Genomic DNA, 21,521 nt, shown 5'->3' on the forward strand with positions numbered 1-21,521 from the left:
GTTCGAGACGAAGATTCCTGAGAGGGAGGACAAAAGCGGCGATGCAAGAGATGACTGAAGTTGGGTATTGTATACCAGGAATAGAGCAAGGGGGAAGACAGAGAATTCATTTATTCATGTCCCAGAAGTAGGTGGAGATATAAACGAGTGCGCGTGGAAAAGAAATGAAAAATTAGGAGAAACGGGACGAAATGAGACGTCGGCTCTCCTCGGGGAAAAAATTGGAAGAAGAAAAAAAAAAAAAATCAGCTGCAGAAAGTGAACGAAAGAAAACCGAACGAATGACGAGAATTAGTTAACTTCAATCTACGTTTCCGGGATCGAATGAGCCAGCGCGTACACCCGACAAAATAATCGCGGAAAAAAACAGCGAGAAGGGAAGCGAACGCGGAAGAGGTGTTTCCCACTACGTGAGAACGCGTCTCCGGGAACGGCGAGAAAATGACGAAAATAAATATCAAGCGACGAAGAAATTCCTGGAGGGACGCGACGGTCGGAAATTTTGCCAACGCCAATACCTACTCGTCGTCTCTCGTATACGGAGCACATCCCGACTCCGGACCGGCCAACATTTTCGAGCGCGCCCCGGCGTTATTCTTCTTCTCCCGCGCCTCTGGCCGGTCCTACGACGACGGAAAGAGTGGAGGCTGCAGGAGCCGTTGCTACAAGGACGAGGACGCGACCCCCCAGTCAAATCTTATTCCTGGTTGAAGTGAGCGGAAATCTCAAACGAGCAAAATTCAACCGTTTGCATTTCTACGTTCATCTTGCTGCGATCTCTCTCTCTACTCTACGGCTCATATTTTCCTCCATACTTTCTCCTCGCTCATTTTTCCCTCGTTTTTATTTCACCGTAAAACCGTACACCGTATCCCCATCTCTCAGCTTCCACTTTTCGGATGAATTTTGCCGTAGGGTATAATAATAAAATATCAAAAAATGAAATAAAATGATGACTCCTCACCGGTAATCAACCCGAATATCCAACTAATCGATTTTCGCAATCTAAAATCATCCTCGAAGATGAGGAGATCCTCAATTATGTTTGTTTGTTTTTTGTACGGCTGATAATATCGATGTGATTTTTGTAAGGCGAAAAAATTCATCTCGTAATTTACAAAGAGCGTTTGACACAAAAAAGTAAGGCTTGGCAGGGATATGAATTCATAGAGTAATAAGTGTGTCTAGTGGAGCAAACAATACGAGTATAAGTGAGGTGTGTATTGTATAATGCTGAAAGCGCAGCGAGAGGTTAAAAGATGAAGAGGTGGTTGGCGAGCCGGTGAAGAACACCATCTCCGGCACTTTCCGGTCGAGTGTTTTTCTCGGAACTCGGAGCCGCAGCTAGCCCCTTTGGCTAACGTGCTGATATCTCGCCTTTGCCTCGGTGCGACCGACTCTTCGGTATTTTTATCTCTAATGACTCCCGGCCTCAATCGTAATTAGCAATTATTCGACGCGATTCTATCGCCCGAATCAACGTGGAACCCGAAAATGTTGAACGGATTCGATTCGTGGACGAATTGCGACGACGATTTTAGCGATTCTCGATTTTCGTCTTGCAAGAATTGACGACTTGTATCGCGACGACTACCCGCACCGTCCTTAAATACGACAGGTGGGCACGTAGTCGAGTAGAGTAGAGAATAACGGAGTAGCGGCAAGCATTCGGATTAAGAGGACACGCGTCCGCAAGCGTGTGGGTGAGAATGTGGACGTGGAGTAAAGCTGCAGACACTTCACATCAGCATCGTGAGCTAGACGACGACTTTGTCGAGCTGCGTTATCACGCGGTGTTCTTTAAGCCCTGGTTACACAAACTTAGGTAACACAAAAGCCCCTTTTGTTGTACAGCTGTAAATTGCTATACACGGAGAGAGAGAGAGAAACGCGGTAGTTGCGCAGGTGGTATTTCCGCATTTTACGGGATTACGGTGCGGTAATACGCCTTCGTTTAATACTCGTTTTTGCCTATTTTCCTCTATTCAATCTAATATAACCCTGCATCTGTAAGTTTTCATCGATACCTGTTCGAATTCAGAGATCAGACCCCGAGTATATAGGCGAACGTACGTTGGATTAACTTACTCCCCTTCCCACCCCCACCCTTCCCTCCGCCCCCCTGCGGTATTTGTCCTTCACAGAAGTTCGAAGCTGGAATCTGTACGCGCGTCTCGGAAGGTGAGTCTGGAAAACTTGGTCCGCCGCAGCCCGACCGACACATGAATGTAGACTACATCCCGTCTCTCGAGGAATACCGCGCAGTAGTAAAGCTGACGCTGTGGTCAGACGGAGTCGAACCCTCGGGGGAATCGATGGTCGGCGTGTCTGAGAATGGTTGCGCGGATGAAAAAACGAAGTAGAGAGAGGCAAAGAGAAAAGAAAAGAAGAAAAAAAAATAAAAAAGATACCGGTTAAAGCTAGACACACGAAGCTTATCCGCGGGGGTTCAGATTAATTTCCACTTTCCATTGAGTGAAAATAGAGAAAATAAATCTGAAGGGGAGAGGTGAAAAAAAAATCTCGTTCTCTTCCATCTTGTTTGGTTTCGGACGATCCGCGTTCTCTCAACGTTTGACCGATCGACTGACAAGGGTTTATAAAACTGGTGCGGGACGCCAGATGTTCGGAGAAGTATCCACCCAACCTGTACGGCATTGGTCGAACGGTTGTTGCTTGTAGACAAAACGACGCTGTTCCACCGCACGGAGAATAATCATTAACCCCTGCCCCGTGCCATTTGGCTCCACGGAATCCGGACCCAAGAGACGAGGCGCGCTATACGGATAAAGCCGAAATGTAAATGCCTCTGATCGAGTAATTTATTTCAAGCGATACAAATCTTGCGGACGTAGATGAGAATTTAATTCCTATTTCTTTGATAGCTTTACTCCTGTATCGAGTGTTCGTTCATATTTTACACTAGGCGACGAATAACAGGTGCAAAAAGAGTCCGACCATAGCGACGTTCGCGTTCGCCCCAATTTTTCCATTCCACGAGTCCGGCCTGCGATATTCCGCGTTTCCATCAAAATCTTCATCACTAGTGAGATTCGTTAAACTACGGCGAGGGGTTAACGACTGGGCGCGTTTCAACGACCGTGAGAATATAATCGGATGGGGAAAGAGCGTCGCGTATAAAGTCATCAAAAAATTTGACCTCGTTTATTTTATCGAGAGCTGTATTTTCATTATTAAAAAAATATCCTCGTACCGTTCCGTTGTTGATAGTTTCGTGTATTACGAGGGAACGAGGTTTTTTTTTTTCGTTCACGCGTTAGAAATTTCTACGCTCGGTCGCCGGGAGAGGAGAACGAGGAGAGGTGAAAAAAATGTTCGTCGAATACGCGCGTATAACGCACCTCCGTGGGTAGCCATGGGTATGAACGATCGAACGGCGAACCGTGATGCCAGTCGGCTAGTTTTGAAAAAAATTATTATTTGAAAATCGTAGCGTGCCAAATCTAGAGCATTTCTATGAAAAATAAAAAACAACCGAATCTATATAAATACGTATTTTCATCGCTTTTATCAACGATGCGTGGCATGATACTGATCAGTTGCGACAGCTGCGAGCGACAAAGCTGAATCGAATGATAGGGGGTGACGTGAAACGCGTTAAAAAAAATATAAAAAATATTTGAGTTCCATTTTTTTTTTTTTTTTTTGATTTTTCATCTTCGGACCACCTACAGGACGAAATGAAACAGTCCAAAAAGGATTCCTTGATCGGAAAAACGTGACAATTATTATCAATTAAATACTATAGCTTTGCGCGTATCGCGATGTGGACGCACAGTTAAGAGTGTCGTCGTACCGCGATCGATCTCGGCGTGTAGAAACGGTCTTCGAAGCCCTCGACACGACGAAACTCACAATTAGTGATTATTTTAATGAACCGGAAGATCTTGATGCGATATTCCGGGGGGAATGGGGGGCGGGGGGTTGCTTTGATTCGACGGCTCGACGGTCTGACGTAGCGCAATTATTCAGTGCGTTTAGCAACGTAGCCGTAAATCACGTTAGGCGCGTGTGTAACCTGATCGAATCGTGTACATATTGAAGTTTCAGATTTGCCATCCGAGCGTACGGTACCCGACGCAATTCCGTGGCACAATGAGACCAAATGCGCCGACGGAAGACGATCGGAAAAACCATGAAAATTGATCCGAAAAAACGAGAATTTCGTACGTTACCGAGTTTCCAGTTGGCGAACGGCTACGTTTATACCGACAAAATGTTTGTCGAGTGTACATAAGATGAGGGAGTAAAAAAAAAAAAAACCTTGATGTGTGTAGTTTTGTTTGACGTGCTCCACGAGCGGAGGAGCAGCGGCGGGGAGCTCGGATCTCCAGTTTCTACGGTACGTGGGTAGCCTTTCTGTCCAGCGACATACTGTAGCCATTTGAAATATGAGCTGGTCATAACGCTTCAACGTTTTCTTCCTCGTCGTATAGCACGTGGGTGGGGGTGGGGGTGGATGGGGTTGGGGGGGGGTAGGGCACCTTCCTGCAGGAGGTGCTGAGGCAGCAGAGGCGGCAGCTTTTCTCATCCCATATTTCCCTCTCACTCCCCCGAATCGCGCGGTGAATTCGCTGTCGCTTTTACACCGATTGGCAGCTCGTAAATCTACCGGAGAGAGTTACTCTAGATTTTCATTCTATATAGCGCGATAGAAACTACCCATCGCAAATCGATTCCCTCGGGCTATTAACCGCATCTCCGTCCCCCGTCTCTGACGCGACATCCTCATTTATAGGATAGAAATTACCAGAACCATCTCTGATTTCGCGGGATCTTAATCAGGGGGAAATTCCAACGCACACACACGCGCACACAAACACACGTCGCGTGTGTACATCTCTTTAAAAAGCTCGCGAGTCGAGGGGGTCAAAGGTCGAGGACCGCGTCGTGTATGAATTGTGGTTCCCTTTTTTGGTTTTTAACACGGGTGAGTTCGAGCACTAGGTATTCCACGTCGTCCTGAAGGGGTGTCTGCAAAGACTGCGGGACTTCCCCACGGGATTCTGAAGGGGGCGTAACGTACAGAGGCACGTACCCACAACCCACCCACCTATACGATACCGACACCCCATTCCTCCTATAGATTTATGATCCCGAGCACCTGCCAGAAGATAGCGAACGAAGAGGTACGTTTTATACATAGCCCGCGTAAACCCAACAGATCTGAAAATTTCGAGATGCTGCACCATCGCGTCTGATGTAATTCCGAACAACTCGAGGGTGCTAAGGTCTCCGAAGTTCTTTATAATCTGAGAACGATAAATCACACCGAACAATTTCTCTGCACAGATACGCAAATATGTATGTATACCTTTGCTTTGATATTTTCTTTAATATTTTCCAGGGGTCGGGATTCCGCGAAAGAAGACGGACAACCTCTCATCACTTCTGGTTCGAAAGTTGCCACCTTTTACGGCGACACGCTCCTAAAACTTCAACATCAGCATTGCATGTAATAACCAGGGAAAAATATTTATAAGGTCGGATGGAGGAGGCGTTGGGTTTGAATCTACAACTATTATTACAGATACGTGCAGACACCCATACGTGGCTAATGAAGCCTGAAGAGACGCGCATCTTTTACGAGTAATAAAATCCGTTCGCTTGCACAGAGATATATACATACATATATCCATAGATGTCTATATATGTAACGTACATTTACCTTTACTCTCGAAACGGATCATACTCGAATCGCTATACGTACACGCGAGAGCGGTCTTCTCTCTCCTGGTACGCTTACGTGTCGCGGTTTTACCTATACCTACCCCAACCTTACATTACCCCCGGGAGTTTAGCGCGTCGGAAGACACACGACTGTCGTTACTCACAAACGATTTACCACCGGCATAACGTAACGCGTTTCCCCGTAAATTACACATCTATAACCCATACGCGGTTTATCTGTACAGTCATCCCCGCTAACCTTCGTCTACGACACGTGGCCTCTTCGCAAGAAACGCGCGACGCTCCGAAGATTTCAAGAAGCGAAATAGAAAAAGAAAAAATGCACGCGAGATACCCGCGTCTGTTCTCGCAAACACAGTTCACGCGAACTTGTTAATCCTTAGGTAATATCACCCCGTACATCGTTCGAGTAAACGAAGTTTTCGACCCTCCGGGAGTTTGAACGCGCAAATTATTCCGCGCACCCTTCGGTCTTTTCGAAGAGAACGGCCGAAGTGTCTTCGAAAATTGGCGGGGACTCAGGGTCAAGGTCTGCAAGGGATACGAAAGGTCGTCGCGTTACGAAGGGAGCTCAGGGGGTTGTTGTAACGAACCCTGCGCGTCGCAATTTATCGTCGAATGTTTCCGCGTTCCGACGATTACCGGCCAAACAACCTTGAGATGAAAATGTACGTCGGTATCTCCGCAAGTCAAATATGTATAAATCAAAAAGATACGAGCTTTGTTGACTCTGTACACGCGCGGCGGTTGATTCGAAGTACTCGACACACGTGCGGCAACGAACTTTCGTCGCGTTACACGTGCATAAGCGCGAGCGTGCGTGGATGGGGGCTACGAGGCAGCGGATAACAGACGATGTATGAGTTAATGTTATCAAATTATATTTTAGTCAAATAATAGGACGGCGTGTACCTAAACAAACAATAATCATCAATCACCGAACACGTCCCGCGTGAACCCGCTACATAGGAGTTTAAGTTTGAATTCAGGGTTGGATGTAATCAGAGTTCGTACGCCGTCGTTCTCTAGGTACGGTTCCGTAGCGATCGGGATTACAAAGCGAGTTGAACGCTGATTAGATGCTCGGAGTTTACACGCCGATAAATAAACGGGATCTCCTCTCTTCTCTCGGACTGGCCCGCGGCGGAAAACTGGTCGGGAAATAAATTTATGGTAGTTTCTGACGCGAGGTGGGGGTGGGGGGATAGCGAAATAGAATTATCGCCGTTACCTTGCGAGAGCACAGTGATTCGATTCCGAACGGAGATTCTTTCCCTTTGAATCTTAAGGTCAGATTGAATCAGGCGGTGGTAGGTAATCTTAAAAATGTGGCGAATCAAATTTCCAACGAAATGTGTTGATTCGATTTACGATTCATCTCCGCACTTTCCATCACCTTTATTTCTCCCCTCGATATTTCACGAGATGAAAATAAAGTGTTTGAAATAAAACAGGAAACAAACGGTAAGCCACAAGGACGATGATTCTTTGAATATCGCCGTCCTCGAGACGGTAAATACGTACAATACGTACGTACACGTAGGTCAGGCGTGTCCTCGATAGTCGGTTAGAGTTGGCAAATGGCGAGGATCGGGTATGGAAGTCGTGCGAGTTGGTTGAAGTATTCTCGAGCCAAGATATTTCAATCCGTGCGTGAGTTAGGAGCACTCACTCCGTAATCAATACATTCCGACGCCCACCCCGGCGACCCGACGCCCGACAACCTCACCCCACACCATCTCATCTGGGGGTATTTCCCCCGAGCTGATAAACGTCTGAAAGTTTCTTTAATAAATTTTTACCCTGTAAAATAGAGCAGCGGTATAAGGGCGGGGCGATACCGCGAGGGTGGACCCGGGGATGGTATCGAAAGTTCTTTGCTCTTGTTTTTCACGGTTTTTGTTATTTTTTCACAAATTCGGCAAGTTGCGATTAACGTAAACTAAAAAAATTAAAACTTCGAGAACTCTCCGGGGTATGGAGGAAAATTCCCAAGAAAACCAAATCCATAAGCATAGGTTCGGGCAACTTATTCGGGATGATTTATCTGTGGATACCTGAAGCGATTGGAAATTTTGCCAGCCACCTTCATTTCCATGATTTTTTCGTCCAGTTCTTACGTTTCAATTGATGAAAACTACTCGCTCATCTTCCGTCGTATTTTTACTATCATTCTAACTTTTACGTGTCACGCGAAATAGGACGGGAGTGAATAAATATTTGAGATTTTATTCGAGATCGATTTTTACCCGCGTGTAAAGTTCCGAAAGAGCAAATGCCATTGGCCCGCAAAACGTGGCGTCGGAATCTATACGTATAATACACAGACCGGAGGTCGGAGTCTGTAGGTTGTAGGTCTGCGTCGATACATGTCGGTATACCTGTATAAAAGAACCCTAAAAGTCGTGTTCGTCAGTCTCTTTGACCTCATAAATGAATCAGTCATGGGAACGGGCGGCGTATCGGACGAGGTGTGTTACTACACGGACGTGGACCATGCGCACTACATGTACCTAAACACATACGTTCTCGAGGAAATACAAGAATCTTAGACGAAGAAATATTTCCTCTCAGCGAGATCTCGGCGCTACACATAGGGGAACAAAGCAAAAATGTTGGGTGTGTACTTATGTGTGTATGAAAAAAAAAAAAAATATATTTACATGTATCTAGTTTTATATATGTGCACGTATAGGTATGTAGAGAAATAAATTTTTAAGGGGAGAGAAAGAGAGAGAAAGGGGAATGGGAAGTAAAGAAATGGTATCTCGGCTATAACTCTGCCTCCCGTGATTGTGAATTGTAATAACTCTCGCCATGTTCTCCAAGAATACACAGGTATACATACGGGATACAGGTCTTCCTAAAGGTCGCTATATAAGATGCGGAAATGTGGAAATAGGTATACGTATGCAGGTACACCGCATGTTCCTACTACTATATACGCGAAGTACGCAACCTTTTCTCTTATTTATTTCTCCTACTTTCCTCTTTTCACTCTGCTCGTTTCTTACTCCCTTATTTCCGTTCCATCCTACCTCCACCTTACCTCCTTTTCTCATATCGTTAGTGGCCCTTGTTTGTATTTTTTCCAAATTTCGAACACAGATATATTCGACAATGAAAAAAATAAATGCTAGCAATCCGCATAATCGGATGGATTTTATTTTATTATTTGTTTTTTTTAATTTGTTGCCAGGTAACGATCCATCCGATCGTATCCGATGCGTTTGTACGAAATATCCAGGCGATTGTCAATCAATCAAAGTTTGGGGGGGCGGGAAAAAAAGCACAAAAAATACATATGTACGCTCTATTTGAAAATATCTTCATAACGGGGATGCGCGGCAGCAGGAATACGCGTACATGCTAGTATCCTGGGATCTGTTGTGCAATATGAGTAGGTATGCGTGTTCGCGGGGGATGATTTACATGCGATTTGGCTCGTGCCATTTATACACCAATCCCCGCAGACGACGACGACTATTTCCCTTTCCCCATTCGGAGTGGTATCACGGGGTTACGACGGGACAGGGGTGACCCTTGGCTAATAGAAGTGCTTTACGAGCGAGCATTGTCATCGGACGGTCGAGTGGCAATGACCGGGTCGTAGTGCGAGCCGTTAACAACCGACTCATCCCCGTCGGATAATCGGCTGTCTTCCTCTCGACGACTTCACGCACCCTTTTTTTTTTTTTTTGTCGCCCAAAAATTTTGCCGAATTTACCGAGGAAACGTCGAGTTCGCGGACTCACAGTTTTCAATGATTCGCAAAAGAATTATCGGACGAGTGTGTCCGTCCATCCGTTTTTATTTTTTTCGAGTTGCTCGGTTATGGAAATAACGTAACAGTTACGCGACGTGCACGTGTTCACGTGCGTCGCGTACATATATACAGGGTGTCCCATTTTAAAAAATGCAGCCGAATATCTCGGAAAGTATTGGTTGCAGAGAAAAATATTTCAGATCAAAGTTGTTTGGTTTCGAGGGGGACAGATTCTGATGATATTGGCTTTTTTGTAGGTGGAGGCGTTAAGGTGATATGAAGGTCAACTTTTGTTTTTTAAATGGAATCATGTATTTATTATTGATTCATCAGATCGGGCGTTAAATTTTACATCAAAAAGCACTGCTGAACTGATGTCCTAACATGAACGGTTCCGTAGATATTTCATTTTTCTCAAAATAAGTTTGTGAGCGTTCATGTTTCGGTTGATGTATGTACGATCAACCTTCAAGCATTGACAAGATGCTCGAACACATTACCTTCTTGGTTGATACACAATTGCAGCCTATTTTCGAAACATTCAACCGTTTTGAGAAAGACAATTCTCGGAATACTTCTACAGGCATTACGTATACGGTTTTTCATATCTTCTGCAGTGGTTGGCTCCGTTGCAAAAACTGTATTTTTTATTAATCCCCAAAGAAAGAAGTCTCGGGAGGTAAGATCTGGAGATCTTGCAGGCCACGGGACAGGTCCACCGCGACCGATACAGTGATGTTGAAAAGTAGCGTTCAGATGATTACGAACAATCACACCCCAATAGGCTGGCGCTCCATCGTGTTGATACCACATCCGGTATCTGGTATTCAGATCAAGATGTTCCAATAATATCGGCAATTCATCACGCAGGAATCGCAGGTATCCGGCGCTATTAAGTCTGCCATCGGGGAAAAAGAATGGACCCACCAAGTAACCGTTGATTATCCCACACCAGACATTGAGACTCCAACGGTGCTGGAAGTCTACTTGACGATACCAGTGAGGATTTACGTTCGACCAGGAGAATTGTCTTTCTCAAAACGGTTGAATGTTTCGAAAATAGGCTGCAATTGTGTATCAACCAAGAAGGTAATGTGTTCGAGCATCTTGTCAATGCTTGAAGGTTGATCGTACATACATCAACCGAAACATGAACGCTCACAAACTTATTTTGAGAAAAATGAAATATCTACGGAACCGTTCATGTTAGGACATCAGTTCAGCAGTGCTTTTTGATGTAAAATTTAACGCCCGATCTGATGAATCAATAATAAATACATGATTCCATTTAAAAAACAAAAGTTGACCTTCATATCACCTTAACGCCTCCACCTACAAAAAAGCCAATATCATCAGAATCTGTCCCCCTCGAAACCAAACAACTTTGATCTGAAATATTTTTCTCTGCAACCAATACTTTCCGAGATATTCGGCTGCATTTTTTAAAATGGGACACCCTGTATATCCGTCATCCCTTTACTCTTCGGTTATTCTCGGGATACGACGGGGATGCCAATCTACCGAAGGAAATATCAAATGGCGTTCCGCTCTCTCGCGCGCGGGCACCATAAACTTCTAGAATCCCCCGGTCGAACCGATTGAGACCCACCCCCCACCCCCCCAGAGTCGGGCACTTTCTAAACATATTTTACTCTCCGGTCAAACGCGAGTCAAGATATAACGACTACGATGTCGTAACATACGAATGATTCGCACATGACCGAGAATACGATAATCCCATGGAAAAGAGCTCCATCGATTAACGGAGGGGTAAGACAAGGAGAATGAGAATTGATGTAATTCTTTCTACTCAATTATACTGTTCGATTCCTCGCTCCGAGATCGGCTGATTAATTTCTATGATAATGGTAGATCGACTCGCCGCGAATAAGTTGTTATTGTAAAAAGAGTGAAATGTAAGTTACTACGCGAAACGGATGGATGGGAATGAAAGTGGAAAGTTCGAGGTTTCCTGCACAAGGAATTCGTTCGGACGGATACGAATGCCGCCGCATTTCCCGCGAATAAGTAACCGACGTATACTAATCGGTTGAACCTCAACGATTCTTTTCCTTTCAATTTTGTTTTCCGTATTGTTTCTATTCGTTTTTCTTTTTCTCTGCAGTTGCACCACAACGAGCAACTCACGTTTTTCATTTCGTTAAAAGTCGATTTCATGGTTATCGTTATGTACGGGATATGCAGCAGGGAGAGCTACGTGCATACCATATGTTACTTCTTTTTCCCTCAAAAACGCACAAGGTGCAGATCACTTTTAGTACGAATATATTTCACGTTTTTCGTCGAAGATATTTTTGCGAGAGGTGGAACGTGTACTACACACTAGGGTGGGTTGAAGAGAATTTTTTTTTATTATTTTCTTAGCATGGGGGCAGTATTTGTACCTCATAAAAAAAGAAACTGTTACAAGTATGAAAAAAATTTTTCACTTCATATTTTGAGGTAACCCACTCGTTTTTTGAATAAATAATTAATCAAGTAGGGTGCGGGGTTACCACCTAATGATTACTCGATCGATTGCATGACTGAATGATTTTAGCTTTCAGATTTGGATTCCTGAGCTGATTATACGTGAGATTACTCTTGAAGAACCAAAACAAAATTCGATTTTTGAGCAAAACATAAATCATTTTTTTAATTGGGTTTAATATGCTTTTCTTACGTATTTCGACCTCAGAAATCCGAATCTGGAAGAAAAATTGATCTATCTCTAAAATTGACCGAGTTATCGCCAATTTTCAGCTTTTTAGGGTCAAAAATAAAAAATCGATTTTTTAGTCTATCTTAATGTAATTTGAGCTCAGGAATCCGAATCTGGAAGAAAAATTGATCTATCTGAAAAAATGATCGAGTAATTCCCATTTTTAGGCATTTTTTGGCATAAATTCGAGGATATCTCGAAGGGAAAAAATCGTAGCTCAATTTGGACAACGGATTCGTGTTCCTGAGGTCAAAATACATAAGAAAAGTGCTATACGATCAATTTTAAAAAATAAAAATTTTTGGCCGAAATCTGAAAAAATCGTAAGGGGTACCCCTTGGAAAAATCTCAAATTTTGGCCAAAATTTTTTATTTTTTAAAATTGATCGTATGGCACTTTTCTTATGTATTTTGACCTCAGGAACACGAATCCGTCGTCCAAATTGAGCTACGATTTTTTCCCTTCGAGATATTCTCAAATTTGTACCAAAAAATGCGAAAAAATGAGGATAACTCGGTAATTTTTGAAAATACATCAATTTTTCTTTCGGATTCAGATTTCTGAGCTCAAATTACATTTAAATAGACTAAAAAATCAATTTTTTATTTTTGACCCCAAAAAGCTGAAAATTGGCGATAACTCGGTCAATTTTAGAGATAGATCAATTTTTCTTTCAGATTCGGATTCCTGGGGTCAAAATCCATAAGAAAAGCATATTAAACCCAATTGAAACAATGATTAATTTTTTGCTCAAAAATCGATCGAGTAATAATCAATTATTCGCTGTTGGGAGCAGAAAAATTATAAGACATATCGATTGGTTTTAGTCGTAGACCCACTTTGCTTCGTCGCATCTATGCATGGAGCGAAATATTCGAATTTCTCGGTCTACGAGGGAGCCCAAGCTTATCTTGAGTCAGGTAGCCACGGGCGCGCGGTTTGTTGTGGGGCGTCACCTCTGCTCAGCCCCCAAGGTGACGTCTCACAACAAAGCGCTACGTTGCTGGCTACGCTGACTCCAGCAAAGCTCGGGCTCCCCGACTCAACTTCAATCTCAAGTAAAATAAAGAGCACGTCATTTTTTGATTTTATACTTGAATTACAAAACTAATAGGAAAAAGATTTTGACCAGTGAACGAGTAAAAAACAATCATAATCGACAATTTTTGGATATCCTCTATGATTTTCGACCAGAAAACAAATTTTTTTGCTGGAAGTTCCCCACTTGATTAATTATTTATTCAAAAAACGAGTGGGCCACCTGAAAATATTGAGTAAAAAATTTTGTCCACGTTTGAAAAATTTTCTTTTTTCATAAAATACAAAGTCTGCCCTCATGCTAAGAGAATAGAGAAAAAAAATTTTTTTTCAACCCACCCTACTACACACCTATAGCTACGTACCGATATCGTGAGTGGGAAACAGAATTCAAGGTGAGATGGGTGTCGAGTATCCCGCAGCACGTTGAATTTCGCTGAACGTCGTATAACCAAACAAGCCAATCTTTTAGTGGGGCAGAGGAAATTACTCGAAGTGGCTATTCCATCGCACGATCTCGACGTACTTTTCCTCTCTTTCCTCTCCCTCTCCCCTGCATCGCCCCGACGCGGTTCTTCTTCAGCAGATGTAATACGCGAGTATTGCTGCTCCAAGAAATTCCGAGCGCATCTACCCGATACTTACATCAAACGTACAGAAAACACCAACAGCATTTCCAACGGTCGCGAACAACTTACCTGTAATCACAAAGACGAAAGAAAAATTTAGAAAAAGTCGCCTCTACGTCCCACGTAGGTATAATAACTGTTGCAACTACTCAAGGGTAGGTCACGCTGCTGTGCACGTGGTGAAATTTATGGATGAGAAATAAAATGAAAAAAAAAAAAAAATGGAAAAAAAAAGTAAGAGGAGGAAGTAATATTTGCGAAGGAATGATCGGTGCGAAGGGAGGGTTGACGAGGATAATGACGAGGGTGATCCGAAACGCAGCAATTCGTTGGCCGATTGACCCCCCCCCCCCGGTAAGGATTGAATGGTAATTGTAACGGTGTGCGAGCGATATAACGGCGATATAATACCGGGGGACAATAGGCAATGAGAATCCCTGACCCAGTTCTCTGGAAGCGGCTCGGTGGTGTTCGCAGCGATGGTAAAATTGAGGACATACGTATATAGGTAGGTAAACCCCGCCAGAGAAGGAACAATGACGTCACAGGGATACGGTTCACATCCGGAGACGGCCGGGTAATCATCGGGTGGTTTTAGTCTTTTGAATCCCGCGTCGCGGAGGCGGGAGAACCCGGAGAAACTAAGAATCTTGGAACGAGCGTGTGTTATAGTCTAAGAAACGCGCCCACCGAGACGAATAATCTTCTCGTCTATCTGGCGCCGGGCCCAAAAAAAAAATAAAAATATCATTCCGTTCACATAAAAAATGACGAAAACCCCGTTTCGGATGTGATTCCACCGTCGTATTCCAGGAGGAAATTATTTTCGCTGAAACTCGTGTGTTTATCTTAGAGTTCAGCAAATTTTCCCACCGGGTAATTCTCCCCCGTGTACATCAACTTTGGGTTAGTCGCGATCGTTCGGTTATCGCGTATACGGAAACTTCCACGCAGAGTTCCTCCCACAGGATTCTAAACCGTATCGAACGAACGCCAGTTTATCCCAACATCGCTATGGCGGCGTATAATTCAAGGTAATTCCAACGTCCATGGGTCAATTAGAAGCGGCCGGAAGTTGGGATCGAATTGGATTTCGGACTTTCTGACGAAAGGCAGGAGGCGAAAACGGGGCGCAAAGGTCGGGGCGAAGAAGCCCACACGCGTAAAGTCCCTGGAACAACGTAAGAATCAGCTGTTCGCCTGGCGCGCAGTAAACGGCGGGAACCGGGAACAGGAGCAGGACCTAACGACACCGAAAGTAGAGTTGATCCCAACGGGTGATTTCAGCGGATCTACGGAAGCCGGCGGACTCTTCCGGTCTCGCAACTCTTTCCACCCTCCTTTTCCGTGGACCCGACTGACCGGTCGCCGCCGCGTATCGGAGCTTTCTGATCTCTGACTTATACGAGGCGTCGATCACCAAAGAGCTCCGAATTCTTTGGGCTTAAAAAATTTCCAGAATTTTCTACTCTCCCTCCTCGCGAGGGAAGATGGAGCGAGGTGTACCGGACGGACAAATGGTTGCGGAAATTTCCAAGCCTCGGTGCGGATCGTGAAAATTACGCGGGTGTCGCCTTTCATATTCTCCCTCTTCGTTCTTTGGCGATTCCTTTTTTTTCCCGCATATCTTTCTTTGGGCTGTGGTCTTTCTATTCCCGCGAGATTTATACGGAGGGAAATACAGCTTTGTACTTTAGTTCCAAGAAACCCTTTTTTCCTCCCGACTCTCCTTGCATCTCCTAGTTTTACGGAAGAAATGATGGGACACGCAGGGGGCGTAACTCGCCGAGGGATGAACGACGTCGGCGTCGCCTCGGTGAGACTGATATCTCCTCTCAACTGACAATGAGCCGAGAGCTGAAACCCTCGTCTATAATCGAGGTGGTTGGGATTTGTTCAGCTGGGCAACCTTTTCATCTATCTCGCGTGTGAAACTTGTCCGACTCAATTTCATCGTCAAAAAGAGAGAAAGAGAGAGAGAGAGAAGTTGCGAGCTGCAGAACATTGTACACCGATCAAAAGCTGAATCGACGACAAAACGAGATCCTTCGCCAATTTTCATTCGGTATCTCCCTCTTTTTTTCGCTCGCAATCGCGGAATTAAACGGGAGGAGAGAAAAGAAAAAAAAAAAGATTCGGAAGCTGATTTCGAATCATCGGGATTCACGCCCCCCGCGATTAGGTAGAAGCGTTTAAATAAAATTCAACTTCCGATTAAACGAAGCGGAGCGTTCGTTATTACGTTTTATGAAAAGCAATTGTAGGCCCGAGGTCAAATCCGGAGGATCGTCGGATGCGGGAGAGAGCGGGTCTACGTCGCGGGATAAAACAAAGCTAAACACGAAGTAGTTCAGGGAAGGCGGTGGCGCCGTTACCGAGTGATATCTACTTATAGAGCTAATCACATTTCATACGAAAGAAAAACGAGGAAAGAAGTGGATTACATAACCGACCTTTTACTTTTCTCTCTCGCGTAGCTTTTACGTTGATCCCTGCAGCGTACAAGCGCGAACCCTACGACCTTATACCTTTATACCTCGACCGACCGACTGTATTTTCTTTCTTTCTTTCTTTCGAAAAATAAAGAAAACTGCAGCATCGCTTATTCCCTCGAGATCTAAGGTCTCAGGTCTGAAGTCTGCGATGTATATATATATACGTGACTTTTCAGCGAACCCCAGGTAATACCTATTAAAGGCTATAGCTGCGAGCATCCTGCACCGGTGCTTAAGAGCGATCTGGACGAAAAATAAAAAGTTGCCGCTCGAGGGAAGCCGGCGAACAAAGTGAGAATGATGAAGATAAAATAAATTTTCTTCCTTCATCGATTACCATAAGTGACGCGAACAAAATAAGAAAATAAAGAAAACCGGAACGCTGTGCCATTTTATCGTTCCTATGCATGATTCGATTTTGCCCACGTTACCCGCATTCGATTCGATAGCGGCTCTGTTTTTCGGTAATTCTACACCGCGCATGAAATAATAGTCGGATCTCTCCGCGAGCCTCGTAGGATGAGGCGGGAGGGAACTAATCAGCTAAGTGATGCTCCGTTACTTTAGGGGGCAAAATCCTATAAACTTAGTTAGCCGAAAACTTTGGAGTCCGCTTTGGCCCGTTTGCGACTGAGCGATTATATCGACTCGGTGTTGGTGCGTTTCGACAATTGCTACGACTGCTTCTTCGCTGAGGTGTACAAAACGATTCTTTGAAGTCTCTTCTCCGGAATGCCCCGAAAAGATTAGAGGAGAATATTCGAGTTCAGCGGAGGAGGATTATATTTCGTAACGCGTCCGGTAGGAGAATGGCGAATTTCAAAACGGTGGAATTCGTCCGACGAAAGGTGGGGTAGGTAATTCGCTGTGTGAGACGAAAAAATTGGAACAGCGATAAAAATAACACAAAACTGTTAGTTAAGACTCCTCGTTAGCTCGTAACGACGAGAACGTATCTCGAGCGTATAGAATTTCCGTCTTTAAAAACCTCTCAACAGTCGAATTCTGCGGTTTACGGACCATGAAAGTCACCAAAACTTCGAGCGTCTTTCGTCGCGTGAATTATTCCCTCCTCTCCGTGTATTCGACTGTAATAGTAAATTCGTAAGAGGCGACGGGAGAAAAAAACTAGAGGTGCTTCGGCACGCGGCGGCGGCGGCGGCGGCGTCAAGAGCTTTCGGAGTGACTCGAACTCGGAGAATATTTTTAGAGAAGTTATTCGGACCGCGACGTCATTTGGTGACCGAGATCGGTCTTTGACGTCACGGTGACGATATAGCCCAGCTGTTCGACGTCCGGTTGATTTATCGATCGCGGATTTATAGCCCCTAGAATCTCCGAGATCGGTATAATTGTTTTTCGATTATCCAACAAACTCTGAACACGTAGGTGAAAATTTCTCAATACTTGACGAACGTATCGCGGACGCGAAAGAGGAAAAAAAGCATGATAGATCCCCTGGCCGACAACGGTGAAAATTTTTCTCGTTTTGTACACTTGGTACATAAAAGGTGGAAGGAGTGCAGGCGGTGGGCGAGGAGTGCTTCGAGTTTTCTGACCGGTTAAAAACTTTTTATAAACTTGAATAGACGGAATTAAATTTGATGTTGGCGCTACTCGACGGGGGGGCTGCTATAAACTGAAAAGTTACCACGTAAGTTTAAATCGCTCGTTGCCCGGCCAGCACACTTCGATATCCCGTTAGCTGAAGGTAATTCGAGTTCAAGCCCAATTACAACGTCGATTAAAACTACAGAGAACCTCGTGCAGAGCGCGATCTAAAAAGCTTTGGCGTTGAATCGGCCCCTTTTTTCCCTAAGAATTTCACGTGGTTTGTTGCACGTGCAAAAATCTTGAACGGATTCGATTTCCGATCGTTAAAAAGATTGAAAAATTAGAGCGAAAGAAAATGAAGATGGCGAAAAATAAAAGGGATACTAGCTAGCGAATTGAAAAACATACGAACGTCAATCTACAGGACGGTCGTTACTTTCAATCGATTCAAAACTTGAGAAAGGTTCGTGGACGAGATGACTCGGGTGTCGGGGGATTTCAGTAGTGCGATCCACCACAGCTGCCACTGTGACGAGGTGACGTCGTCGGACTTAGGGGATGAGAAATACTTTATGCCCCAGTTAAAACGACATCGGAGATGAAATGAGAAAGCATGCAAAAGCGCAGCATGCGATGGAAGGATCTGAGAGAAAAAACTAATCAGAAAAACAAATATACGGAAGGAAAGAATAATTCATGGCTGAAATTTTCATTGAGAATCATCGAAGGTGGGAACGAAGGTGAAGTGGAGGAATCTACCCTTGAGTGGTAAGGTGGTAGAAACGAACCCTCAGCGCCATCGGGGTGCTTTCGTCACGACTAAAATATCCCTCGTACAGAATTTTGGACATTAAGGGTAAAAATGTGACTGATTTTCATCTTCGAATTCTCAACGAAAAAAAAAAAAAAATACATATAGCCAATCGATTTAAAACCTGCGCAGTGAAGAGAAAAAATTGTGTGAGAAAATCGATAATTGATCGGATATAAAGACGTTCGTAAATATTTGTATATTCTCACGTTGCCACTCCGGGATCTGATTGTTTCGCAGAGCAAATATCAATACCCGGGACATTTCTATATCGCATACCACATCGAACGGGAGCGTATAAACGTAACGGGGTGGGCACGTATACGTATGGAACGCCGCAGAGTTATCCCATAAAAGCGGCAAACGTGGCGTGACAATTAGCCTGTGGTACGGATTCGGAAAATCACTTACATCAGAGGTTTGTGGGAATCGAGGTCTCGCGAAAGGTGTGTAGCCATGGAGATCGGTATTGGAAGTTGAAGGTACGATTACGAGGAGGGCGAAGGAAGGCAACCGCGGAAAGGGAGGGTAATGAAAAAGGAAAAAAAAAGCTGTAGGCTCGATTGGCCCATCGATTTCGCAAGGCGCGGTTTGCAGCAACCCCATCGCTCCCTGCAACGCTTTCTTCCGGGGTCAGATTTTTAATAGGCTGCACTCCCAATTCCGTGATACATGCATACGTGTATCGGAGTACGCGAAAATCTGCCACTTACACGCTTCGATGTGTTTTAATTGAATGAAAAATTTCACGAAACAAGGACGACACACCGCCAAGGGTCGGTTACAGGGACGATTGAAGAGGAGATGAGCCGTGAGCTTTGTCCGGCTTTAAAATAGGTCACGTTTTTCCCTACCCTTTCGGTGAAGTTGATTTACATGCGATTCGAATACTGGAAATCGCACCACGCCAGTTTTATTGACAGGGAAATATGCGTACCCGGTTGCGAATATAAAATACGCCGTAATTTGCGTGCCACAAGCGGAGTGCAGGTGTACGTATATATATACGTACAAGTGGAAACTCTTTGAAAAAAACGATTTATTACGACGAATGTGTTCGGTGAATGTAACTTCGAAATTACGGTTGTCGTTTTTCGATCCAAATTTGCGAAAAAAATACCAAGCCACGGACACCGCGAGGCAACATTTTTTACGGCGCTCGATCTTCGCCGCCTTGACCCGATTCTTAATTCTCTTGCCAATAACTACTTGAGGAATACTACCCTGTACACTCTACGGAACACAACGTCGTTCTTCGGGGAACCTAGCTTGTACGGCTTCCGAATTTACTTATTGTTTAAAAAGCGCTTCGCTCGTGTTCCCCAAAGATGAAATGAAAAGAGAAGAAAAAAAAAACAACTCCAAGTACAATTCGACATGAACCGTTGAATATATTATTCATTTTCTACAAACGCAATGAAATTCCTAGTTGTTTACGCTTCATCAAACCGAGTGCCCCTGAACAATGTGGAGCATATTGATTATCGTGAACTTTCGTTGCGGAGATACTTAAATACAGTTACGTTCGTCCGTTCGCTTTTTTGCAGCTTCGCAAGTGCAGACAAAAGGGGGACATTTATACGTTCAAGGGTGCGGAGCCGTACTTCCAACTCTTTTGCTTCGCAGCTTACACAGTTTACAACTCCCGACAAATGAAAGAAAAAAGAGAAAGAAAAAAAAACTGAAATAAAGTGAAATAAAATAACTCAAGTGCGGCTGGTAACATCTTGTCGGCCGGCAATTTATCGCCGATTCAAACTCGGCAAATGTTTCAATCGAACGGAGGCTGGTAACAAAATTTGTAACGTGAACACGTTTCCTACTGCGGTTCATACTGCAGCAGTATTCTTCATAAAATTCTATACGCTAGGAATACGAATGGCCGCGTTATACTTTACCCGAATTATCGAACGAATCACAACTTCGATTCGCTAATGGAATGTAATGAGAAATTAGTCAGTTTATGTAAATGCGGAAAGTCTCGATCGGAGATAGTAACGAATGAATGGAAGGTTGGACGGCAGACTCCAGAATCAGTAGGTTGGACCTACGAGTGCGTGGAATCGTTTATCTTTTTTGCCATTTGCCGTTGAAAAGGTTAAATTTTCTTTCCCATTTACCTCTTATTTTGAATAATTAAAACAGCCTGGTCGGAAAGAGCACCCCTTTGTTTTTTTTTTGCAACGACGCTATTAGTGCTGCAGCAAAAGCTAAATAACCCGTACATGTATAGCGTATACAGTGAGATGCAGCGTCGCGCATACCGGAGTATAATGGGCTGTGTATATATATATACGTATGTATACGTGCATAAGGTGTACCTGCTATAGAGGGTAAAAGAAGAGCGGGCAACTTCCAGTTCATAAAATTATTCAATTATCGACTTTTCCAAGCTGCACTAACAGCAGCAACACCTGCAGCTGCACGGAGAGTGAAATAAACTAACCAGCGAAAAACGACTATCGATGAAAATGCAGGGGCATTCGATGCAACGGGAAAAAGTCTTGGCTGCAAGGCTCTTCGTATAGTTAATTGCGTCGATATAGAACATCTCCCGTCTAATTGTAATTCGATGACCACAACCGAAATGACTTATCGTCGAAATCATTGTCAGCAAGGTGTATAATTTAGGCGACGCGTTAAGCTATACACGCAAGAGAATCGCCTCTAGGTTATTTCCGGGGAATAGGCAGCGATCGCCCTTTCCGGTGTAATTGATGGGGTACGGGGAGAGGGAAAGAGAGAGCAGTGAAGAAGGGTAGCAAACAGAAGTGGCAAGAGCCGGATGGAAAG

General features: G+C 44.2%; 1 protein-coding gene across 3 annotated transcripts in view; it reads right to left on the reverse strand.

Moving 5' to 3' along the window:
• The window catches only part of LOC105690854 (disks large 1 tumor suppressor protein), a 311,797-nt gene that overhangs the window by 283,824 nt on the left and 6,452 nt on the right, over window positions 1–21,521 (reverse strand). The gene's annotated exons all lie outside the window — the stretch shown is intronic.

The sequence above is a fragment of the Athalia rosae genome, chromosome 6 (assembly GCF_917208135.1).
Source record: "Athalia rosae chromosome 6, iyAthRosa1.1, whole genome shotgun sequence".
In the NCBI taxonomy this organism is placed as follows: domain Eukaryota; kingdom Metazoa; phylum Arthropoda; class Insecta; order Hymenoptera; family Athaliidae; genus Athalia; species Athalia rosae.